General features: G+C 33.8%; 1 long non-coding RNA gene across 1 annotated transcript in view; it reads left to right on the forward strand.

Moving 5' to 3' along the window:
• Positions 1 to 1,740: 1,740 nt before the first annotated feature.
• LOC131523404 (uncharacterized) overlaps positions 1,741 to 15,055 on the forward strand; it is a 30,749-nt gene continuing 17,434 nt past the window's right edge. Inside the window, exon 1 of the long non-coding RNA XR_009266769.1 lies at positions 1,741 to 1,849. This is a non-coding gene — a long non-coding RNA (uncharacterized LOC131523404). The remainder of the gene's footprint in view (positions 1,850 to 15,055) is intronic.

Here is a 15,055-nt window from a genome sequence, read left to right on the forward strand (position 1 = left end):
AATATTGTGTGGATATGCATCTTTGTGAGTGTTTAAATGCATTAGGGGGAAGGTGATTTCCTTATTTCTCTTTCCAAATTCTATAGATTTTCTCCTTAATCCCTGTGTGAAATATTTACTTGGTTATTCAGCACATCTGTCAACCAGCTGAATAAAATTCATGTATTATTCATCACTGTGATTACAGTCTCAAAGAGAATTTAAATGCATTAAGCCAGATAACATTATCCTGATATAAATATACATATAAATTCTTCAACTAATTTTCAGTCTCTATTGTTGATGGACAAACAGTGCTAATTAGAGCCCATTACATGCATAATGTGTAGGGGTATGAATAGATACACAGAGGAAAATAATTTTACTGCAGGTTGCTGGGCAGCTAGAGCAAAGGTTATTGCATGATGACCAGGAATGTCAACCCTGTGCGTCCAGAAATATGCATTTGTTAACTGGATTTGCCCATTTAATATGTAGCTGATGACCTAATGTGAATATTATGAACTTTGTCATTTGTATAATAATACACTAATCTATGAAAAATATTTGCATAATGGACCATTTTTGTTAGTAAATGCGATACTAATTTGTAAGCATCTTAAGCATATTGTTATAGGAAGCAATTAGCTTGCTTACTTGGCCGACCATCAAAGCAAAAATTAGTGCTAATGCAGTAGGGAATTGATTTTGAATTAACTTTTATTTTTCTTACTGTATTGGCATTTAGCTTTTAGTATTGTTTTAATTATTCACTAAATTGTGATATATTTATGCTTAAAACAAATTTAATACTTAAATGCTTTAAACTAAAACAATAAATATTTATAAAATAGGCTAGGGGTATGAGCAGATACACAGAGGAAAATGAAATTACTGCAGTTTTGCTTCTCAAGTAAATTATTTAATTGCTTTGAAAACAAGAGAAAATACTGATAATATGAAATATTGTTAAAGTCTACAATTAGTCTGCTAAAACACATCTGGTAACTGAAGTAACTACATATGTTTGTGTTAATCTCTATCATTTAGTCACCATGGCAATGAATTAGAAAACAAGCCTGCTCCATTATTTACAACACACCAACACACACACACACACACACACACACTTTTCATTAGCGTTCACCTTTCACCAAACGGAGGGAAGGAGGGATGTTTGTGTGGGAGAGATAAACAGAAATGTAAGGTGTATTGGAAGGAGAAGTGAAAGAGGGGCGATGTGTTTGTGTGTATTTGAAAGAGAAATTAGAGATTGCTGTGGTTCTCGTCCTCAGATAGATGTGTGCATTTGCTCTAGTCACTTTCATTCATCTATCAGAGCCACAAACAAAGTGCCAAAAGAAAACCAACAGCCATCAAGCACGTCACCACAGAGACAGACTTCACTCCTCATGACTAGATGAGGATTCTCCACTCACTTTATCAACACACAAACAAGAAACTCTGGGTACTTGCATACACATATAAGAAAAGAGAATACAACAAAAAATACTAAATAAAATAAAGTAATAATTAACAAATAAATTGCATTCACATCTAGACTATTAAGTACAACGTCGCTACATCGTTACGGCAGTAGGTGGCGACAAGTGACCATTTTAATAAGTAAGTCCTTAAATGATTCATTCAACTGATTCCTTCAAAACGCTGATTCATTCATGAACAAAACAAACAAGTGATGAGTTTATGAACGAGTCATTAAATCATTCACTCAACCGATTCTTTCATTGACTCATTCAACAACACCACTGCTCGTGCTACTCGTGCTACTTTGGCTCGTTTGGGATTTCATTGTTGAAGCGAATATCGACAGTATATGGGAATATCAAGTCTGTAAATTACTGTAAATGTAAGTTACTCAATATTATCATTTTATATAAATATTAACGATTTAAAACAATCAATCATGTTGATCTATATCAGAATGTAAACAAGAATCCTGCTTTGTGTGATTTTGCCTAACTGTAACTTCTACGGGGTTTGACAACTTGTAAAGGCAGGATATAGCCACAAAAAGAGTGAAATAGCCTCGGATAACTACTGCAGCCATTGTTCTCAGCAAATTTGTGACAACATTTGTAACTTTGTTAGTTTTATCCAGTTGGCTAGTTTGAAAATCTTGTTTTGCTCCAGTTATTAGCCTATAGACATGCCAGCAGGAGCTACAGTATGCTGCTGGCTTTGTGAAACTGACAGTACTTTTTGTGTGTTGTGGTTGTAAGTTTCATTACTGCAACTCTGTTTTAATGACATTTTTGTGAAATTACAGCTCTGAAAGTACAGTGAATGCCAAAGAGAGTAAAACCGTGGAGCGTAAATAGTATACTAACCCCTTACACTCTCAGAAATAAAGGTACAAAAGCTGTCACTGGGGAGGTACCTTTTCAAAAGGAACATGTTTGTTTTTTTAACAATGGCTGGAGAAAATCCGATTTTACCTGCATATTTAAGGTCACTCACTGTGCAGGACCATTATTGTTATTTAAATAAGTTAACTTTAACGGACAAAGTCAGATTGGCCGACCCTATGCTCATGGATGGACCATCTGACAGGATTACCTCCGATTGAGTGACTCGAGTCGCATATAACGTTAGAGAAACCTAACGAGTAGTAAAGAGAAATTCACCTGTGTCTATCTAGTCATGAAGATGTAGATTTTAACTTCAGCAGGCTATTTTTACAGCTAACGTTATGTGACAGTGAACTGGGCCAAAATACAAAAAGTAAGTTAAACATTCAATGTGATGGATATATTATTTGAAGATGTATGTATCATGGCCAAATAGTTATTTTAAAGTATATACATCCTGTAAATTATGTAAGTCAAGTTTACAATACTTTACATACAGTACATTTAAAGGAAGATGTGAATAAAAAAATAATTTTGAACTTTCTGTATTTGATTATTCTTTCTTACTAAGTTCTTAGAAAGTCCAGCCGCTATCAATCACAACAATTACAGATGATTAAGCATATACATCGTCAGTTTGTTGTTTTACACACATGCACACAGACATTATTTCATAGTTGTGAGATGCATAAGAAATCTTTAGACACGTAACACAAACCATAATCCATAACAACAAAAGACAATACTTTATTTAACCTTTTCTGATAAGAAGTGTGCGCTGCAAACGCAGCATTTCTGAAGATAGTTTCTGTCCAGTCCTCTCGTTTTATCGCGTTTAACCACAGCTGTTGTCGGTTTTTTGTCTGGGAGTGGCAGCAGGTATGCGTTAAAATTTTAAATTGGAGCCTGTACTACATAGATTCTTGCATCCAACATCACAACAAGATGATATTTTAAGCTCCTCATGTAGCCGAATCGGCGCTGGTTTGAATGGGCCGCCTACAGTTTTCCGTTTGTTTTGCCTCCAGCTAGCGCGGTGACGTAATCGTGACGTCGGCGCAAAAAGGGTCTATTGATAACTGAATGTGAAGTTCACATTCAATAATATGAATGAATTCAGTAGCCTAATAAAAACTTCTTTTTTTTTTCTTAGATATGAAGTGGGTCTCCTCATGGTCGACAACTTCTATGTTGTTGGACATTTTCTCTCAAAGAATACATTTATCACACATTAAAATTATTGTGTGGACCTTTAAATTTGACATGATATGAAAATTCACCCTGTCTGTTTTCTAAATGCATGCTGCATTGATATTATTGTGAATGATTTATATCCACCATCCACAATTTTTTTTTTACCTCTTAATTTACCTTAATTTTTTAATAAAAGTGTCTTACAGTAACTTGATCTTTCAATGAAATTGCAGACTTCTCTGCCATTTCTCCGTTTACTTGGTCCACTTAAATCTGCCCCTTTCTTACAATCAACCTTAAGCTTGCATTCAGATCTCCCTTCTTCCAGTCAACAACTGATGGATAGAAAAAAACTAAACTCCACCCCTATTTTTTTTCAATAATCTGTTTAAATCGGATATAAGTCAAAAAATGGAAGAAAAGATCTGTCGCTACTTCCTTTACATTTCAACTTCAAAGGCCTATTTACATTACGCATTTCAGAGTACATTGAACTCAGTGAAGCAAAGCAGTGTTACCACCAGCCTTAGAAGAAAGAGACGTGTATCTAGATACACTGAGTTTTATGACACAAAATGAGACAATGTGTGTTGCTTTTCATGTGGAAGTTAAAGGCACTGAGAGCTTTGTTAAAGCTGCATGGTCATGTGAAAGTTCTTTAATGAATATTAAATGTAGATTGTTGACGAAAAAGCATGTAAAACTGATCTTCCTTCCTTCTTCCTTCCTCTATTTCCTTTCTTTCTTCTTTCGTGTTTTGAAGTTCACTCTAAAGACTCTAGGCCAGGCAGATCTGTACTGCTTGGCTCTAGATTGAGCTCCGCTTGAGGCGGTAACTTTCTGCTGTGCTGTTTTCCCAACTAGAAGCTGTTCAGTCCCTATAGGGACCACAACAAATCAGCTTAGCATTTCAGCTATACACTTTGCACTGCCTTATATTTGTTATAAGTGCTTGCTGAAGTCTGCTATGAAGATTTTGATATATACTGTAGCCACAGATGATGTGATATGTACACATTTTTTGGTTGATATAGGCTAACAGCTACCACAGCCACAGGATAGTTTATGTCATACTGACTGAAAGCTATAGCTGTAACTTCAAGCAAAAATTACATACTGTGGAAAAGCCAAAGAGATTAATTCAAACAGCTTGATGAATGCTATGTCACGTGTGTTTACTTGGAGGACATATTATTGCTTACAGGAAAAGTTTAAGGTCACTGAGTTTAAATGAAAAGTCATGGTGAACATCGACATTTATGCGCTGTGAAACAAAATCAATAGAGTTTAGCTGCAGTTTAACAATGGCACAACATCACTGAATCGAGAAGAGAGAGAGAACAAAGATTTTCTGTCAAAAATGTGTTGTAATCTAGTCGTGGAAATAATGTAGCTGAATTCTCCAGGGTCCATCGGTCACATATATATGAATGGCTATTTTATGGTGCCTTTGTTCAATCTTACTGACCAATCCTTCCTTAGCTAATGTTGCTGTCTGCCATATTATCAGACAAGCTTTTGCTCTTTTTAATATGAATCTATAAAAGTCCTGTTTGTTTTTATGATTTTAGATGGTGTTTTACTGAAATCTTAGAAAAAAAGGGGAAATTTGATTTGTTCTGTCAATGGAGGTAACAACCAGTGTTCCCATTATCATAGTGAGTATGTTGTAGAAATGTTAGGATCAGTTCTGTTCACTTATCCGATGTTGTCAGTTGTAATAACTTTCAAATTAGGCCTCTATCTTTTCAGTTAACCGTGATAAGCATTTGCCTCGATTCTTTGCAGTGTTTAATCATATTACTGTGTAATTTAACAAAATGGCAGATAAAAGATGCTTTGTAGTTTCACACTCAATTCCAGCCCACAAAAGAATAATATCAATTCAGTTTTACCACTTTATGAGCACATTTTACTAAAAAAACATGCACAGAAATCTCAGTCCTGTGGGAAGTTCTCTTAAGATTTTCTGAGCAAGCAACTCTAAACAAGAGGGGTGGAGCTCAGAAAAGGGTCAGCTTGTTTACTGCATATAGAAATAAGCTATCCCACGCTCTGTGAGAACGGTACAGTGTGTTCAGCTCAGTCAAATCATTTCTGACATCTGTATTCCTCTGAATCTCGATGTTTCTATCTTTGACAGAAGTTAGCAAGTGTATTAGATTGAAATCCAGCAGTCTGTGCCTTTTGCTTGTCTGTTTGGGCAAATAGTACTATCACTGGCATACAACTCCATTATGATATTTAGATTCATTATGTTATTTTCAAATAATACAGTTATCTAATAGCGGCAGACAGAGGGCTATATATCCCACAAGTTTTCAGCTGAAGTTTAGCCAATATTACTGATTATGAGGGTGAATATAGATCTGTTTTAAAACCTAAGCTGCATCCTAAATCACATACTCTCCAAGTAGGCACTTCTTTTAAATAAGTAATTATTTAGCAACTTTTAAAAAGTATGTTCTATATACTATGGATGTGCATAGTATGTACAGTATGTAATCAGGATGTACTACATTCCTCATGTTTCATTTCACAAATCTTCTCCCATCTTCGCCTCATGAGATGCTGTATATTTTGATATTGTTCCATTAGGGAGAAGCAAAGTTTATTTATGTGGCCTAAACAACTTAATGTATTTACACTTACTGTCAAGTCACCTTTTGAATGTGTTTTGTCCAGTATTATTATCCATTTCAAATGTATCTTGGAGGACTTTTGCACTGTTTTTTTATGATTGTATAGCTAGCTAGTCATAAAACAAATGGTGAAACCAAGTGTAAATAGCTCTATGATGACTCCCAAGGCACTAGGCTTTGAAACAGAACAATTGTTGAGCCTTTAAACTCCTAAGTGACAGATGTATAGCAATGTAAGAGTATAATTCTCCATAGTTTTCACTCTCTTCAGGTCTCATTTTTCCGGTCCTCCTTGTTGCTGTGGGAAACTTTTGACCGCCCTTTCTTAAAAGAGTCAGTCTTCACTGAGACACCATGCTGAGAGAAAAGATGAGTGTCTGGAGTGAATGTGCCTGAACAAGAGAGAGAAAGAGAATAGCAAAGACTCAAAGAAAGAGCGGGTATGTGTTTGTGTGTACTTAGGTTTAAGAGGAAACACTTACCATTTTCTAGCTGCCTCTTTCTTAAAGCTGTGACTGACAGCTCATGCTTTTAAAATCAAAGTCAGCCTGTATTTAGACCTAACCTTTGCTCCTGTGTGGCAGTTTTAACGTGTTAGCGCCTACTCATGCATTCTGAGGTGCTGATTAGCAGTGCGTTAACCATAAGGGGATTTGACACGCTTTAAAAGTAATCTCCAAGTGCAAAGAGCTTTGGCTCATAATCTATACATCATTTTTCAGCCTCTGACACACTCGCTTGTACATATACTACCTTGAGAGTTTGGTGTCGGTAAGATTTAAAAAAAAAAAAAAATGTTTTTGAAAGAAGTTTATGCTCACCAAGGCTGCATTTATTTGATAAAAACACAGTATAAACAGTAATATTGTGAAATATTGTTACAATTTAAATAACTGTTATATATATATTTAAACAATGTAAATAACAGTTATAATAATTATAATATAAATATTTTATCGTTTATATATATATATATACAGTGTATGTGTGTGTATATATATATATATATATATATATATATATATATATATATAAACATAATTTTGTAATTATATCATTTTTAAAAATATTAATTTATTCCTGTGATGACAAAGCTGAATTTTCAGCAGCCATTACTCAGTGAACCTTCAGAAATTATTCTAATATGCTGATTTGGTGCTCAGAAAACATTTCTTATTATTGTCAATTTTTAAAACAGTTGTTCCGCCAATATTTTTACAAAAACCATGATGCATTTTTTATTTTATTTTTTTTTAGGATTTTTGATGAACGGAAAGTAAAAAAAAAAAAATTAATAAATAAACATTTACAGTTTTTAAAATTGACATCTTTTGTAACATTATAAAGGTATTTACTGTCACTTTTGATTGATTTAATGCATGCTTTCATGATTAAGTATTAATTTCTTAAAAACAAAAACAAAACTTTTGAACAGTATGTAGGCCTATAATGTATACAAATTGGAAAAAAATTCATTGTGTCATTGTGGTTGTTCTAATATACAACATTAAGTTTTGTGCAACACACAGAATGAAGAGATATAAATTATGATTTATTCATCATCTTGTGTACTGTAGACGTTCACACCATGACCTAGAGAAAATGCTGTCCACAGTCTTTGTTGTTATTAATGCAGCTGTTCTGCTCTTTACAGTCTCTCTGTGCTAACCCTAACAGTCTGCACTGGAGTTGAGTTACTTTGTTTTTTGTTTTTGTTCTGTTTTATTGCTGTATACTACGTTATTTTTTATGTTGGTTATTGGATTTGGGATTTGGTCAATAAACTGGTACACAGGTTCTGTTTCCATTGCAATCCTGATATCACACGCAGAGCTTGCCAAATACTGAGCATCATTCTTTTAGCATGAGCATCAGTCTCTGAAGGGAACCTGTGTAGATGCATTATGTAGATTTCAGATGCGAAAAGTCAGATTGTGATTTAAAGCTAAAAGGATGTAATTCTGTAATTTGTAAAATTATGTTTAATATGGAAGCAGTGTTATTTATCGATAAGGGTAGTCATTAATCTACCATAATTTCTGTGTGAGTGAGTGGAGCGTTCAGCTCGTGATTGATGGTTTTGTTTTGTGATAGAGTTCAGATATTTGCTAGACAGTCTTTCAGTCTCTATCTCTCCCTCTCTTGCTCATCCTGCCTCTCCCTCGCACCGCTGTTCACAGCAATTGGTAAACAGACCCATTCATCACTCAAACTTTGAAGAGTGAGGCTAAGACAGAGTTTTATAGAAACCCACTGAACAGAGACTTCAGCTCAAGTGCTTTCAGTGGTAATTTCAGTGCAGTGATGGCAAATTCAGATAAAGTGGAGGAAAGTAGCAGCAAACAACACCTCATTTTCTGTAATGAGAAAAACATGATAACGGTAGATGGATGAAATTCTGATTTAATAAGAAAGACACACAAAGAATAGGAATGCACAATGTGATTGTATTATACCATGTTGGTTACTTTCTTTAAATTTAAATTTTATTTTTCACTTTTTCATAATTACAAGTATTGGGCAATATTGTATTTTTAATGACCAATGTTGGATATTTCAACGGTGCATGATTATTTTCCCTTGTTTTTACATTTAAATTAGCTTTGCTGTCATAATGCCCACAAGTTACTCTTAAAAAGCTATTAATTTAATAACACTGTTAAATGTAGCAAATTGCAAAATAAATATTAAGTGTTCATACTTTATATTATATAATATTATTTTGTTTTACATATTTAAACTAAAATGACTAAAATGATTTACTTAAAAAATAATAATAATTTTAATTGAAAATCATTATCAAATTTAAAATTATTAGTGGCTTTTTATCAGTTATCAGCCAAAAAATTAGAATAATTATTAGCTTGCCTGTATTTGATAATGTTTAAAACATTGTCTACTTTTATTTAAATACTACTAATAATAAAAATGTCACCATGCATTTCTACTGTAGTATATATATTTTTAAGCCATGACCCACTATCATAATTAGTTCACAGACAACTCAAATGTATGGCTACTGAACTTGCTGTATTTGATAACTGACATATTAATAATGTCATGGTATAGAAATGATTGGTCACACATGCATTCTCATTTCACAGACAGCCAGAACTGTGTGTGTGTGTGTGTGAGAGAGAGAGAGTTTATGAAACATGTTAGATGGCAGCACATGCAGCATCTGGACAGACTCACATCCTTCATCAACCCTGAACACACACGCTCTACATGTCCTACTCTTCGTTGTCAAGTGTTTTCTACGTGAATGCGAGCAGTGAGTGTTCTGCATTTGTAATGCAGAGACGAAACCTCATGTGACACAGACAGCCATTGGCTGTCAAAATATTTCATCCTGTGAGATGTCGTGTTTGTGAAATAAATATCTCAACAGCAGCTCTTAAACAAGGTCAGATTGGATAGTGATGGATTATCAGTGTTTTCTGTCCATTGAACTATAAAGTCAAATTTGTATAATTTAGCAGGTTAGGTCAGTTACCTCTGCATTTAATAGTTTATTAAATTTAAAGTGCTTTCCGATGACTTGTTTGCTTCCATTATATCTATCATATCTCATAAGCCTACATACTTAAACTTGTTTAGTCACAAGAAATGTGAGAAACGAGGCATTTTGTGTCATTAATATTAAACCTAGCACGAAGTGTCTTCAATCACCACGTATGAACGAATTAGATTGGAAATCTTTAACAGAGGGGAAGATTATCAGTGAATAGAAACTTAATTATATCCATTACTGTGAAAACATAGACACTGATATTGATTTGTTTTTGCTATTTTTTTATATTTATTATTACTTAGCCTTTTTTTTTTAATGTGCTAGATCACAGATTGTATATGATATGGATTGTAATATGATATGGAAAGAAACAGTGTTTTTTGCCAAGTTAGCATGTCCTGTTGCTCTGTGAAGATTGTTTTAAGATGTCTGCATTTACAGTTACACATTGAAATTTCACAGATTTTCAAAATTGAGTCATTTCCATATGAAGTACCGTAAGAGTACACTGCAAAAATTGCTTTTCTTACTTAGATTGTTTGTCTTGTTTCCAGCCAAAATATAAAAATTCTTAAATCAAGAAGATTTTCTAGACAAGTAAAAAATTGTCTTGTTTTCAGAAATTTTTTTTTGCTTAGAACAAGCAAAATAATCTGCCAATGGGGTAAGCAAAATAAGATTATTTTTGGCAAGATCATTGGCATATTATTTAGCTTGTTTCCAGCAAAAAAATCACTTAATTCTGACTTGTTTTCTTTTTCTTCTGAAAACAAGATACACTCTAAGGTACTAATATGCACCATTTAGGGGTAAAGAAGGTACAGAGGTGTTTTTGACAAATGGATGTCTGTCTTTGTCCTTTGCACCATCACTGTTGTTATCTTGCTCCATGTCAAGTTAGAAAGAATTTTTGAATAAATAAATAAATGGCTTAAAATTAAAAATTCTTAAATCAAGGAGTAAAAATTATTGTCTTGTTTTCAGAAAAAGCAAGTCAAAATTAAGTGAAAATTAAATAATCTGCCAATGGGGCAAGCAAAATAATCTTATTTCAAACAGAAAACGATTATTTTGCTTACCCCATTGGCAGATTATTTTGCTTGTTCTAAGGAAAAACTTACTTAATTTTGACTTGTTTTTTTCTTCTTCTGAAAACAAGACAATAATATTTACTTGTGTACAAAATCCTTCTTGATTTTAGAATTTTTAGATATTTTGGCTGGAAACAAGACAAAAAATCTAAGAAAAGCATTTTTTTTTTGCAGTGTAGAAGCTGTTAATACTCACTGTAGTTTTCAAGTGAAACAACAAAGTCACTTTTAGTATTCTGCTAGCTTAGACCTTTAAAGTGACATATGATACATGACTATCCTAGATTTTTATTTTTTTTCCACATGCAAACCCAGAATGGAATATAGGGCATTAGATAAGGACTATTTTCATTGTTCTTAGTGCTTCTTTGTCCTGTTTTGTCCTTTTTTGAACTTGACAGCCCTTGGTCACTTCTGCAGTATTCTTCAAAACATTTTTTTTTTATCAACACACTGCTCAACTGTTCAGTAGGCTTCTTCAGCTGGTCACATGACATCCTTCTCTGTGTTCTTCATGGTCTGATGTCAGAGAGTATATCGTTTTAATTCTGTCACTACACATTTTTGCTTCTGCATCTCCCACTGATAAATTATGTATGTGTGTGTGTGTGTGTGTGTGTGTGTGTGTGTCTGTGTTTGTGATCAGTATCTATCCTATTTTCATGGCTGTGTAACCTCAATGCCTCACTGCCTTTAGTGAAACTGACCCTCTGCGCTTTACAGACACAAGCGAACAACAACCTTCATATCTCAAGCGTCACACCCCAAGAGTACCGGCATTCCCTCCCCCTCCCTCTCCCTCTCCTTCTCACCCTCCATTTATTTTTCTTATGCTCCCTTCATTCCATTACCAACTTCATAGCGTTTTTAACACTCCCCTCACGAATAAGGCAAAATGCGTTCCTCCCCATCAGACCTTCATTTACAGAGTCCACAGCACAGCTATTGAGGAAAAATGTCATCCGAGGAGCCATTTTCACACACAACTGCATAACCGTGTGTTTCTTCATGTATGGTGATTTTAATGGTTTTGATATGATGATGCGCATAGGCCGGTGGTAAAAATGCATAAAAAAAGCACCGCGAGGGCAGGTGAAATCAGTGTATCTGTATGGAAAGAGAGAAACTGTTACAGCTTCAGCTCTGCTTCCTGAAAGATTTCAGTTGGTTTGCATGTAGTTTTCTCTCATGTTTTCCACCTAAAAGTTGCTGTGTTTCACCATGGTGTGCCACATGGAGTCACACTTGATCCACCATATGAGCGTGTTTCACAATGGAAAAAATCATTTTCCTAATGACGTTTTTGCCTGTTTACTAGAAACAAAAGGTTTAGACTCAAAACAAGATACATTTAGAGATATTAGGACTGAAACCTTGAATTAAGTTTATTTTTACACTGCTTCTCAAAATTATTTTAGATTTATGTTTAAAACTATTTGTACAGTTTGGCTGTTCAAGTACATTTGTACTTGTTTTAAGGATGTTCAGATTTTGTTTTTTTTACTGCAAAACGAGAAAAAATACAGATGATTTTAAAATTGTTTTTATTATAATACACGCACCCCTGGATTATGAGGTCTGTTTATATGCAGCGCACCATATCCTGCAGTCAGAAATCTATTTCCTGCGGTTCATTTTTCCAGGAAGGAAATAATGTGAGTGGAAGTGCTGACTTGGCTTCCTTCATACCCGCATGCCTGTTATTTGTGCAAAAGCTTCCTTTATAATCTATATGACCAGAGTGAAGGACCATCTCTTGACAATTACAGTCTGCTTTCTTTTATACAAAGTGGTCTCTAGGTTATTTGAGACCCTCTTATTTTCTCTCTTTTTCTGTTTTGTATTCTGCTGTTGTTGCTTTTGTATTTTTGTGTTTTCTTTTATTATAGTTCTTGCAAGACAGTGCCATATTGAAATTCCTCTCACTACTTTTTTCCTGTCCATGGATTTCTGCAATTCAGCTCAAAACACAAACTTAATTTTGTAGATAATCTCAGCCTAAAGCGTGCTATACATTTAAAAATTCTGGGGTTATCTCCAATTTAAAATCTAACTGAGAACATCAGTATAATATTTGCATATGAATAATGTTCTTTTCTTTCTATCATGTTTTTCTTGAGCCATATTACATTGCAAAAGGCATGGTCTTGGGCGCCTCCAAAAGAAAATTAAAAAATAGAGAAAAAAAATCTGAATGCAAATATAGTTTATTCATTTATTAGTTCCATGTTTCAGATGCTAATAGAAATTGCATTGAGATATTGGTACACTGTACGCCATAGCCTGAGGGATATTTCATAATGTACAACACACAGTCATACACTTATGTAACACATATCTGCCTCTAAACCATATTTACACTATTTTTATCATTTTTAGGATTTTAACCAATTGCATATTCTGTAATCTCTTTCATTTATTTCATATACCAGTTCATAAACCATCTTGATTGCTCTTGGGTGTACAATCTTGCCAATAAAGCTTCTTCATTTTTCCACTATGATTCAGCAAGAGCAATATTGAGAAAAATAATTTAGTTTAGTTTTTGGCATGAAAATGTCAATTTAATGTCTGAGAATGGTGACTGCTTGTGTCTGCAGGAGAGGAAATGTCTGAGAGAGGCTGTTATTTTGTGTGTGGGTTTACTTAGATACTTAGAGACTTTGGGCACACATTTGACGCCAGAATTTTGCAGAATATTGCTAAACTTCTCTTTGGAGCTTCTCTTTTCTTAAAAAAAAAAAAAAAAAAATACATCCTAACAGACATGCTAAATAATGTCTCAATGAAAATGTAGAAATGCAGCAATGTTGCTGTCATGTTTTGAGTTAAGAATAGAAAACATCATTAGCTCAAAATGAAAAGAATAGTCAATAGAAAGTCCTCATCATGATATAAAAAAAAAAAATTCAAAGGTTTTTGTGTGGGTGGGTGTAAATGCATGGTTGCTCTGTTCAAAGTGACTCACGCAGTTCTGCTTTCTGGCTTCAGGCCCAGGAAACTGACATAAGATGTCAGTCAAGCAGGAGGCAGAGAGAAGGAGCTGAAGACTGAGTGAAAAAGAGATACAGAGAGATGGAGGGAGAGATAGACACAAACTCTCATCTCACAGCAGATACTCAACTATTAACTGCTATTTAGAGTTGCACACACATACAGACACTCACTCATTTGTGTGCAGTGTCGCTAATAAGCGAGTCATTATAGCTGGGAGGACATTATTACAGCAATGTCATTTATCAGCAGCTAATGAAGATTCTACACCAGTCACTGTGAGGCTGCATACATCTGGAATACTGAATCACAGAAAGGCATTAATATGAAATACTGGACCAGAAACGGCCATTTATCTAGAATATTGAATCAGAGCTGGCAATAACTGGAATACTGAATGAGGCTGACATTAAAATAGAATACTAGATCAGAAACTGCTATTGAACTTGAATATTCAGCCTGATCTCTTTGTTTATACAGTATGTAACACTGACAGGTACAAACACATACTTTTTTGTGACAATGATTTTAGTTACAGTACAATTATATAGCTATTTTAACCTAAATCTAACCACTTCTTAACAAATATCCACAGTATAAATAAAAATGCAAAGGCTTGTCAAATTGTATTTGGGTAAAGACGTGGTTTGGAATGTGTTTTTTATTTATTTATTCTCATTAATATAATTTAGTTATTTATGAATTAAAAAATAAGTTACACAGTGCAGCTTTAAACGAATCAACTGCATTAAATAAATGTGATTCAAAACATCTAATTGATCATACTACAAAATAAACTAATAAATAAAAATAAATTAAGGATTTAAACATTTCTAAACATCAGTAAATTTGTAAATTGTCTTTTTTTTAATTTTTTTTTTAGATTCTGTCAATTTCAATATTGTACATTTTAGTAATGCATAAATTCTCATGATTACGTTTGTTATATATTCGATCAGAAAATGGTTCTTATTGGGTGAATATTTTAACAGAAAAACTAGAATACTAGGTCAGAAATGATCTGAAATACTGGACCAGAAACTAATACTAAACTCAAATTCTAGACCAAAAGTAGCATTACTGTTAGTAGCATACTGGATCATAAACTGTAAATGTAACAAAAATAGTAAATTAGAAAACTGGTATTTTCTGGTAGAAGACTGTTTCAGATGCTGCATGTTGTATTGATACAGAACAACAAAGTGTAAATACAAGTGCAAAAGAACTGCATGTACAGAGTAACACGATACCTCTGAATTGATTCAGCAT

This window comes from Onychostoma macrolepis, chromosome 17 (assembly GCF_012432095.1).
Source record: "Onychostoma macrolepis isolate SWU-2019 chromosome 17, ASM1243209v1, whole genome shotgun sequence".
Classification (NCBI taxonomy): domain Eukaryota; kingdom Metazoa; phylum Chordata; class Actinopteri; order Cypriniformes; family Cyprinidae; genus Onychostoma; species Onychostoma macrolepis.